This window comes from Ceratotherium simum, chromosome Y (assembly GCF_057802395.1).
Source record: "Ceratotherium simum simum isolate JZ-2026a chromosome Y, ASM5780239v1, whole genome shotgun sequence".
Lineage (NCBI taxonomy): Eukaryota > Metazoa > Chordata > Mammalia > Perissodactyla > Rhinocerotidae > Ceratotherium > Ceratotherium simum.
The window spans coordinates 2023333-2034911 of record NC_141941.1 but is presented as its reverse complement, the minus strand read 5'-3'; positions in this window follow the sequence as shown (position 1 = coordinate 2034911).

Below are 11579 nucleotides of genomic sequence, written 5' to 3'. Positions count from 1 at the left end.
AAACATAAACTAAGAACATCGGCAAAGCAAATATTTTTCTCAGAGCTAGACAGTTCATGGTCCAAAGTGCTCAGGACTGTGTTTTATGGTGACCCACTCAATTCTTTATACCTAATTGCATGAAGACAAGTACAGTTGTCCAGGGAGAATGTGACAAAAGAGCATGCAAGATCTACTCATTTCAGAATAGTTCTCATGGCACATTTCCAACCGATGAAGTTGACCCAGCAAGAAAAACTCTTCATTCCAGAGTCACTAAAATAAATAAGTCCTCAATGAATGGGCACACATTCAATAACGGTTTGTATCAGGCCTACTGTATGTATGGTACTCTACACATGGTGCATAACCAATGCCTTTCATCTTAAAATGCACAGTGACGAACAGCATGAACCTGTCGTCATGGTGGCCAAACTCATTTGGCACAGGAGGGCATGTTCAGCAGCTGTAATTATGATCCTTTTATAAGAATCCAAATTGTGGCATAGTCTGGTGTCTCCCTGCCTACGACTCTCAAATTGCTCCAAGTTGGTGAAGTTTTGTAGGCTAAGGAGCCACTCTGCAAGACAAACGATATATAATAAAGATTAATAACACCGCCACACAGTTTATAGGGCTTTCCCATTCGCAAGGCATTTCCACACACATGTTCCCACTGGATCCTCAAACTACCTCGCCTTGCTTGCCTCAAAGGGTTAATGATAGCTCTCCCGTTTTATGGGAGAAGGAGTTGGGGTTCATAGAATTTAAAACACTTTCGCAAGACTGGTACATTAAAGATCCAAGATTCAATATGAAGTCTCTGACTCTCATTAGTGTGCATGTGTATGTCCAATTCCCAGGGCCATCTTCTCATTTTAGACCTCTCAAATGCGCCATCTCCACAGGCTGATTCCCCGGGGGCATTTGGTGAAGCCCACATCCAACCTTTGGGTAGTAGTCCATCTTCTCTGCCCCATGATCATTACTTCTGCATTCGATTTGATTTCACTGTGACTTCCTGAAAAGCCATGTATATTTTTCATCTCTACAATTCCAGTGCCTAATACATTCCATGGCATTCCAGTAAATGCACCCCTAAGGAATCAAGTCTTTCCCAAGAGCTGAGTGAGAGAGGCAGGTGAGAGAGATGCCTTTTTATTCACTAATCAAAGCCTTTTCCACTGTAATTTCATGAGTATCTCTCCAACCCAAGATTGGTAAGAGTCACAACTGATAGTCCTAGCCACCAGTGCAAACTTCTTCCTGACTGGCAAAGAATACAAACTACTCGTTAAAAAGATGGAAACACAAATTACCTTTATGGTATAATGGAACTCCTATTGCCTCAAAATATTATACTTATCAATTCCAGATTTTAAAGAATCTCAAGACCTTTTACACCAGGAAGATCCTCCAACCCCATCTTCATTCCCACCCCCGTTCCTTCTATTTTTTTCAAATTTTAACAAATGATTGCATTAAAGATGGGCAAATTGGTACTGCATATTTGAACTTCTGGAGATACAGTGATGCATTGTTTAACGATGGGAATATATTCTGAGAAATGCGTCGTTAGGGAATTTCACTTATGTGTGAACATCATAGAGTGTATTTACACAAATCTAGATGCCACGCCCTACTACACACCTAGAGTGTATGGTACTAATCTTATGGAACCAACATCGTATATGCAATCTATTTTTTACCAAAACGTCATGATGCAGTGCATGACTGTATACAAATGCAAGAGGCTGGCATCATACACAAATGTGGTTTTACAAATTGGTTTTATTTTCTAGCTGTCTTTAAAGAGGTGTTCAAAATTACCTGCTTGATCAGGAAGCATCCCTCAGAAAACTACTAGAGAAGATGGTGTTACTAATGGTTTGCATCTAAGAAAGACCAGGAAACACATCAGCCAATACAAGAATTACTTCCCCAAACGGATGAAACACTGCCGTGCAAATGCTCATGCAGATGGTGTTAGTACTACATCCCCTCAGAAAGAGAGTGAGAGTCAAAATAACAGTGCCCTTGGATGGTGGAGCGGGCCTTCCGAAATGATGGGGAAAAAAATGTAACTGCAAGGTGATGGATGTGTTCACTAACCTTATTGTGGTAATCATTTTGCAATATATACATACGTCGAGTCATCACATTATACAGCGTAACCTTACACAATGTTATATGGCAATTCTATCTCAATAAAGCTGGAAGAAATTTTTAGAAAATAGTACATATTTTAATATTTTCTTGTTTAGAGGTTAACTCTCATTGACCCAGAAATAGCAAAATTTATCAGTCATGGACACCTTAGTGAGATAGAGGCTATCGGATACAGTCATATGCCACATAACGATATTTCAGTCAACAAAGGAACACATAGACGATGGTGGTCCCTGAAGATTGGCACCAGACAGCCTCGATGTGTAGTAGGCTATATCATCTGGGTTTGTGTCAGTACACTCTATGATGTTTGCACAATGACGAAATCACCTAACAAAGCATTTCTTAGAATCTGTCTCCGTCATTAAGCAATGCACGACTCTACTTAGATGGAGGAACTTGTGGAAGTGGTCTTATTTGGAAATAGGATCTTTGCAGACGTGATGAAGTGAAGGATGGAGAGGAGGCCATCCCGGATGACGGAGGCCCTAAATCCAATGACAGTGTCCTTATCAGAGACAGAAGAGGAGACACAGACACAAATGAGAAGCCACGTGGAGACGGAGGAGGCAGAGATGGAGGGAGGTGGCCACCAGCCCAGGGACGCCTGGAGCCCCAGAAGCCGGAAGAGGCAGCAGGGACCCTCCCCTGGAGCCTCTAGAGTGAGCGCGGCCCTGCGACCCCTTCATCTCAGACTTCTGGTCTCCAGAACGGAGAGAGGATAAATTCCTGTTGCTTTAAGCCCCCAGTTTGTGGTAGTTTGTTATAGCAGCCACAGGAAGCAAATATAAGTAATTGACAAAAACCTTCTATATGACAAGCAAAGCAAAAAAAGACACGTTCAAGGAAGGAGAAAAATACCTACAATATTTTCTATGAATAAATCAGAAAAGGAACAAAAATATGATACAAAAATTAGACATAGAATGTCAACTGGCAAATAATAGAAGTCACAAAAATGATGAATAAGTACATAAAAATCTGTTTAGCCTCCTCAGCAACCAGAAGAAATAAATTTTAAGGATCATAAGATAGTACGCTTCACTATCAAAACACCAATATTTGATAGTATGCAGTCTTAACAAGGATTCAAAAAAAGTCACCTTCATACTGCCAGTGACAGTTTTTGTGAGGCTACGTTGCCACTAAATATTAAAATGTTTAAAAAATGATCATAAACTATGATGGACCATTTGTATTTCTCACCCTAGAGAAATACCAGCTGGGGGCCAAAAAGGCTAGAGCAAGGATGTTCATTGCAACATTGTTTTTAAATAGTCAAATTGAAACCAACCAACATGTCTATTCTAAAGAGGAATGGTGTAAATAAATTGGAATATATTCATACTAAAGAATTCTATGCAATTTCCTTTAAAATAAGGAGGATGCACTCCTTGATGCCCCGGGTCTCTTTGATGGTAGAGCTGTGTAATTCTGTAATGCATTTCCCAACCAAAGCTGAAATCAAAACAGTAATTACTTTTACGGGACCTTTCATCCAAGGAAATAGAAGCTACCTGGACAGTGTCTCCTTAAGCTTTACCACTTCTCCATGAGGAAGGACGGTAATAATATCATCAGCCCCACTTTTCCGTGAATAAAATGGGCTTCAGGAGCGGGGTGTGGCTGACAGTCAAACTAATAAATCCAAATACAGGCTCTCCATTAATTAAAATATCCTCTCTATCAATATTCACAAAGTAAAATATTTTAGCCACTGAAACCAGTCTTGGAAATCCCTGCCTTCTCCCAACAAAGGAGAAGCTCCTTCCTTCCTGTACACACCTGAAAACATGCAATTATGTATGAACCTGCAGTCCGCTTGCCGAGGGGACGCCTAAAAGGGGCCGGTGAGTGACCCCTAAGTTAACTTGATGGGGATGGTCGGCGTTTAGATGAGCAAGTCTAAGACACAATTACAATCCAGGCAGAATTTGGCAAAACTCAGCAGTTTGTACCTTAAAGTGGAGGAAAACAATTGATCGTATTTTCCATGTAAGCCTCTTCCTCCTTCCTTTGTGGTGTCAGTAAATGTGGCTGAAGCAGAGGAGATGCGCGGTGATCCATAAAGAGGTAAAACTCCACGTGTCTATGTGACACGAGGGTAAGAGGCCCACTCGGAGAGTCGGGCCAATGTTCTAGACCAGGGTTTCTCAACCTCAGCACCATAGACATTCGGGGCTGGACCACTCTCTGTGGTGGGGCATCCTGTGCACTGCAGGATGTTGAGGAGCATCCCTGGTCTCCACCCACCAGAGGCCAGCAGCATCCTCTACCTCCAGTCGTGACGAGCAAAAATGTCCCCAGACATCACCAAGTGTCCCCTAGCAGACAAAACCATCCTCTGTCCATAGCAAGATCCACTGAACTAGACTAACGGGAAATTATCTTCTTGGATGATATCTAACACTGTTTATCAATGATGCAAGATTCTGACTTTCTCCTTCATAGAGCTGTTGATTTAGAATATAAGCCCAGGGCCAGCCCGTGGTTTAGCGGTTAAGTGCGTGCACTCCGCGGCTGGTGGCCCGCGTTCGGATCCCGGGCGCGCACCAACGCACGGCTTCTCCGGCCATGCTGAGGCCACGTACCACACGCAGCAACTAGAAGGATGTGCAGCTATGACATACAACTATCTACTGGGGCTTTGGGGGAAAAATAAATAAATAAAATTATTAAAAATATATATATAAGCCTGCAATTCTGCTCTTTGTAAAAAATTTAAATATATTAATAATTAACATTTAGATAGCTGTATCTTCATTGCTTTATTTTACTAATTTCCTACGGGAAGGAATTTAATAAATTGGCTTATGGCTTTATCATGCGGTTCCTCACGGATACAAGAGATTTTTAAAGAGATTCACATAAATTCCCAAACTTTCTCCAAATTGCCTGATATCGAATGATTCTTGGAAAGTTATTATTATAAAATATAAAAGAAAATACTCAACAATATGGAAAATTTTAAATACATCTGTTATTAAAAACATTCTTTTTTTTCTAACATTAATATAAAGCCAGTTTTTCCATTAGATGACATAGATACCACCCCTCCATTATTTGCTTTTCAGTAAGAAAAACGTTGTTAGTAAAAAATTAAATTGTAGCCATTATGAAGTAATGGTCTCTAAACTGGCAAAATTGTTATGCGGTGTCGACGTCTGATTTTTAATATTTAGTATTCACATATGCATTGTAATGTATAAGCTGTATAATCCCCTTCAAGGATTATAACAGACACACTCTCAAAAAAATAAAAGACAAATTTTGAGTGACACAAGCTTACCTGTACAAATATGGTCATTTTACTATCAAGCAGATGTTACCCACTTGGGTGATCTTTGATTAGTCTACTGACTCATCTTCCCGAGAATGGCATAAACATTCTTAAACACATAAAATCCACTACAGAAAATAGGATTTGACACCCCAAGGGTCCATCCACAGATGAATGGATAAACCAACTCCGGGACAGCCAGAAGCCAGTGGAATATTACTCAGCAACAGCGAGGAATAAGCTATTGAAACAGATAACAGTCATGGATCTCAAAATGACGATGCCCAGTGAAAGAAGCCAGACAAACAAGTATATATTGCATGATCCAATTTATATAAAATTCCAGAAAATGTAGAAAAAAAAAAGAGAAGCTTTGATCAAATGAATACTCATGTATTCACTCTCAACCCCACTGACCATTTAAAAATTTAAGCACACCCAACCGGAATTGTAGTCAACATAACACATTTTACTTACTGGAAACAAGTCGTTTCTCGAGCTCCTACATTTGTAGATTCTCGTCTCACAAATTCAAGTTCCTGCCACAGCTCAAAGTTACCGTCCTCACTATTATAATTAAATATTTATTAAGCACCAAGGTTGGGCACTGCTTAAGTCTGCCAATTATTTTTATATTTAAACATAACCTACCATGACAGCTGTTACATAGTTATTTAGGAAAGCAATCATTCATGTTAGCCTTCTGACTGGTACTAAAGACACATATATAATTAAGGGGATTTAATGAAACTGAATATGTTTTCTGCCAAGATAATTTTTTTGAAAACTTAACCAAGGACTACAATGAGGCGTGACAGGAGGGGAGAGAGAATGGATGATAACAAGATGAATTTCAGCGTCTTAAACACTGCTGCGTCCTCTCCAGGGCATCTTCCATCTTCCAGTCTAAATGTGTGCGTCCTATAAACGTGGCATCATTCAGCCTCTCAGGAGGGTGAGCATCTTTAGCTGCATCCACAGGCAGAAGTGTCACAGAACCAAGACACCCTTCATGAGATTCAGTGAGACCTTTCTCAAGAAACATTTGCGTCACAGGACATTCTCTCATTTAATTTCGCCCTTTGTTAACATCTTAGTATCTGTGATAATGGGGGTGTTTGAACAAGGGCGAGAAGAGATGCTCGTATGAGAATTGTCGTGAACAAGACACGCGATTAACCAGCAATACAACTGTAGCCAAATCTCTGTGATTCCGGAAGACCACAAGCAAGGGGCCGGCACTGCGAGAAGGTCATATTTCAAGGGTGTTCCAATCCTCGGATCCTCCAACCCCTTACCCTGCGGTGTGTTCTCAGCAAACAGACCTTTTTCCTTGGGGAGCGTGTTTTGTTTTTAAAGCCATTCTGCTGCCTCCGTGACATGTCCGTGCTGTTGAAGATTGTATTATCCAGCTTCACTCTACCATAAAGTATGAAAGCAAAGACAGATTTTAGCTAAGTCACCTCGAAGAGCAACGATGAATTGAAACGAACCAGGAAAAAATCATGGAGCAGAAGTTTCTATGTTGGCCGTGATTGAAGCATGAAGGAGTAATTGGGAAATCCAGACCTAGAATTAAGAGGAACACGCAAGGATGTTTCCAGAAGGGAGGGTTTTTCTCCCGAACCTGAAGATCCAGTGGAAGCGGGAGAGGTGAGAGGAATAGAGCTCAAATTAGAGATTATCCTGGAGGGAATTTGAGAAAGTTGTATATACACCCCTACATGGAATCTTAGAGCCCAAAACGACTCAAAACCAAAACACACAATGATCTGGTTTCAGTGCGGCAGAAAAATGTATTTCTTGGTAGGGTCTAAATCCAGAATGTGCCGTGTGAAAGGTAGCCAACAGTTTGTTCCTGTGATTTCTCAGCTACAAAGAACAATCTCCAGCCCTCTGGTGTTCCCGTATCAAGCCCACCCTGTTCTAAGCACTGTATGTGTAATCCCCACAGCCACCCCACCATTGGGCACACATGTACCATTCCGCCAATGAGGAAATCGAGAAACAGAGAGGTTGTGCAACTTCCTCAAAGTCACACAGCTGGAAAGTGCCAATCGCTGGGCACCGTTTCCAAATTCTGCTGTTATCATCCCACCGCACAGCCTCTATGATCCAGGACTCCCATGTTTGCAAGAGTGAGATGGAGAATGATACTACCAAGGATGTTCCAGCAAGGATCCTGGGGCCATGTTGCTGTAATTCACAGATTGAAAACTGATGAGTTATGTGGAAAAATCCATCAGTTTTGATCATTTGCAGGATTCTCACCCTGCCATACCTAAGACTCTGATCTCCAGTGTGTAGGACGTGGTCTGCAGCGGGGTCTGCAGTTTGGGGAGAAAAGATGGCGTCCATTAGTAAAGGTCAGACCTGTGGTCTTCAGCCTCCCTTCAGAGGAGAGCCACCCTGGAGTGTTTGTTAAAGGAAAGGATCAAATCCAACATCCATTCTTTCTGGGGAGTCCACGCGGCAAGTTAAGCGGTTAAGTGGCCAGGCTTTCGTCCACCACTGTGAGGGATCAAAGCACTAACTAGAAAACAGATTTCGGGCAAGTTACAAATTCTATTTTATATGTTCTAAAACACACATTTTTATCCCTACATTCTTTTTTCATTTTTTTATTGTAGTAAAAGACACATAATACAAAATTTACCATTGTAACCATCGTAAAAGGTGCAATTCAATGGGTTTAGCATATTCACGATGTTGTACAAACACCACCTCTATCTAGTTCCAGAACATTCTCATCACCCCAAAAGGAGACTTTGTACCCATTAAGAGTCACTCTCCATTCTCTCATCCAATCAGTCCCTGGCAACCACAAATTGACTTTAGCAACCACAAATATCTACGGATTTGCCAGTTCTGGATGTTTCGTATAAATGGAATCACACACTATGTGTCTTTTCGTGTCTGGCTTCTCTCACTAAGCATCATGTTTTCAATGTTCATCCACATTGTAGCCTGTGTCAGTGCTTCATCCCTTTTCATGGCTGCATAATATTCAGTTGTGTGGATGGACCACAAAATTAACTTCAAACCCACAAAATGGATCCAAGACTCAAATAAAAGAGCTAAAACGACAAAACTTACAAGAAAACATTGGGGCAAATCTTCATGACCCGTGATTTGGCGTTGATCTCTTAGATATGACATCAAAAACACAAGCAATTAAAGAAAAATAGATAAATTGTACTTCACCAAAAACAAAAACTTACGTGCATCGAAGGAGACTAGGAAGAGTGAAAAGACAGCACGCAGCATGGGAAGAAATATTTGCAAAGCCCCACGTATTAACAGTTCTGAATTCTAGAAGGATTTTACAGCACCCGTCAGCCAGGTGGCAGTCACAACCTAATTGTGTGGAAACTTGCTGCTGACGCCTTCTGGCAAGATCAGGAAAGTGCCGGCGACCGAGCATGGGAGCTGCCTAAGCAATTCTTGGAATGTTCACCACCATTGTTATTGTAATTTTTCCAATTTCTCTTTTGTCCCAGAAAGCTGCATCAAAAATCTACCACTGGGGCCGGCCCTGTGGCGTGGCACAAACGGTTAAGTGTGCGCGCTCCGCTGCGGTGGCCCAGGGTTCGCCAGTTCGGATCCCGGGCACGCACCAATGCACCACTTGTTAAGCCATGCTGTGGCGGCGTCCCATATAAAGTAGAGAAAGATGGGCATGGATGTTAGCTCACGGCCAGTCTTCCTCAGCAAAAAAAAAAGGAGGATTGGCATTGGATGTTAGCTCAGGGCTGGTCCTCCTCACCAAAAAAAAAAAAAAAAAATCTACCACTGAGCTGTAAATTTCAGTCCACCTTCTTCCTCATCTTCACCAGCTTAGGGGCATGGCAGAGCCACATTGACAAGGTGAGCCTAAATTAGCTCTTCTCCTGCCTCCAAATACCCCCTCATTCCCTGGAGGAATCGTTTGTGGGCAACTCATTTTCTTGCAAATACATCTTCTCCACAACCCCAACATCCTTTTGTCTACTGGGTTTCGCTGAGACCAGTGGCCCTTCTACATTTCCATTCTGCCCAGGCACTGCTGTCTTTGGAGGAACCCATCCCTTATGATGGGGACCCCTCTACCTGATGCTTCCATCCACACAACACCTTTCTTTTATCCATGCGTTGTGGATGGCATCACGTCCCCCCAAAAAGGCATGTGGAAGTCCTCACCTCCAGTACCTGTGACTGTGACCTTATTTGGACCTTATAGGATCTTGAGATACTGGAGCAGAGTGGTCCCCAAATCCTATGACTGGTGTCCTTATAGGTAGAGGAGGCACAGACACACACAGAAAGAAGACATTTACGTGAACGTGGAAGAAAAGATTGGAGTGATGCATCTACAAGCCAAGGAAAGGCAAGGACTGCCAGCAGCCACCAGACACTGGAATATGTAAGGAAGGCTTCTCCCTCAGAGCCTCCAGAAGATCCCAACCCTACTGACCCTCTGATTGCAGACTTCTATCCTCCAGAACTGAAGACAATAATTTTGTGTTGCCTTAGGCCACCCACATTCAGGTATTTTGTTCCACCAGCCCTAGGAAACTAATACACTGGAACACAAATGCATGTTTTTGTTTCGCCAAAATGGCACAGTTATGGGTTGAATTGTGTCCCCACAAAAGATGCTGAAGTCCCAACTCCCAATACCTGTCAATGGGACCTTATTTGGAAGTAGGGTCTTTGCAGATGGTCAAGTTAAGCTGAGGGCATTAGGATGGTCCTGAATCCAATATGGCGTCCTCATAAAAAGGGGAAATTTGGACACGGAGACATGCACACAGGAGAGCATCACGTGAAGATGAAGGCAGAGAACAGGGTGATGTGTCTACAAGCCAAGGAACACCAAGGATTGTGGCAGCCACCAGAGGCTCGGAGAGAGGCAAGGCACAGATGCTCCCTGAGAGCCTCCAGAAGGAACCTACCCTGCCCACATCTTGATCTTGGACTTGTGCCCTCCAGAACCGCAAGAGAATATTTTTCTCTTGTTTCAAGCCCCCCAGTTTGTGGTATTTTGTTACAGCAGCCCCAGGACTCTAACACATCACCTTTGCCCGGGTGACGCTTTCTCACACCCTGCAGGCATCCGCTGGGTACCACGGCAGCCTCTGCAGTGGATGAGGATGCGGGAGATCACCTGCTCCATCTCCTCCTACTGGCACCTCCACCACCTCCCCCTCCATCACAGCCTCTGGGGACCAGAGCCGAGCAGCAGACCAGGGCAAAATGGGGTGCACACCAAGATCTCATTCACCATACAGGTCTGATGGAGGGACACCAAAGCTGGGACCATGGAGCTCAAGGCCTCATAGAGTTCTGTGAACCAGATGTGCTGTTTGTTTTGACTTCTCTCCAGTGGGCACCAGCTATAGCACTGGGCGGGGAGCCAACTGACACGACAGAGGCCCACCTTGACTCAACACCTCTCGTCCCTCCAACCCCAAAGCTCTATGGCTTGGTCCAGCTCCCCTCTCCCAACTCCCTCTTTTAGCTTCAGCAGACATGTCTGCTCAGGCACTACTAGTCCACCATTCCGGTAGATTCCCGGTCATCACCCCCCCGTCTCAGAATTCTCAAAGGAATCCATTTTGAAGACTTGACTTTACAAAAGTGATTTGCACTGGATTCAGCTGAAGAAGGCAGCAAGGCAGAAGCACCGACGGACACAAACAAGGACAGCCCCCCCGAAAGTCTATTCTCTCTTTCTCGCCGAAGGACCAGGAAAGGCACAGCATCATAAGACAGAAAACAGTGAGACAAAACTGCTCTACACAAGCCAACCACCACAGAAAAGCCAATGGGTGGGTGGGGGATATTGTTTGACTGCAAAGGAGCAAGAAGGAACGTTTTGGGGTGATGAAAATGTTCTGTATCTTGTGGGTGGTGGGCAGTTAAGTAAGTGGATACATTAGTTGAATCTTATTGAACTGTATGCTTTAAATAAATACATTTTACTGTATATATTGTATATTTATTGTACATATTTGTTGTATATATTGTATGTCTATTATATATAAAGTATCCTTCAATAAAGTTGATTTAAAAGTATAAAATAAAATGAAAATAAGACTCCAAGCAGCCCTAAATTAAGAAAAACTGTTTAATTGTTTCTCAAGCTTACTGGAGATTATATACATGTATA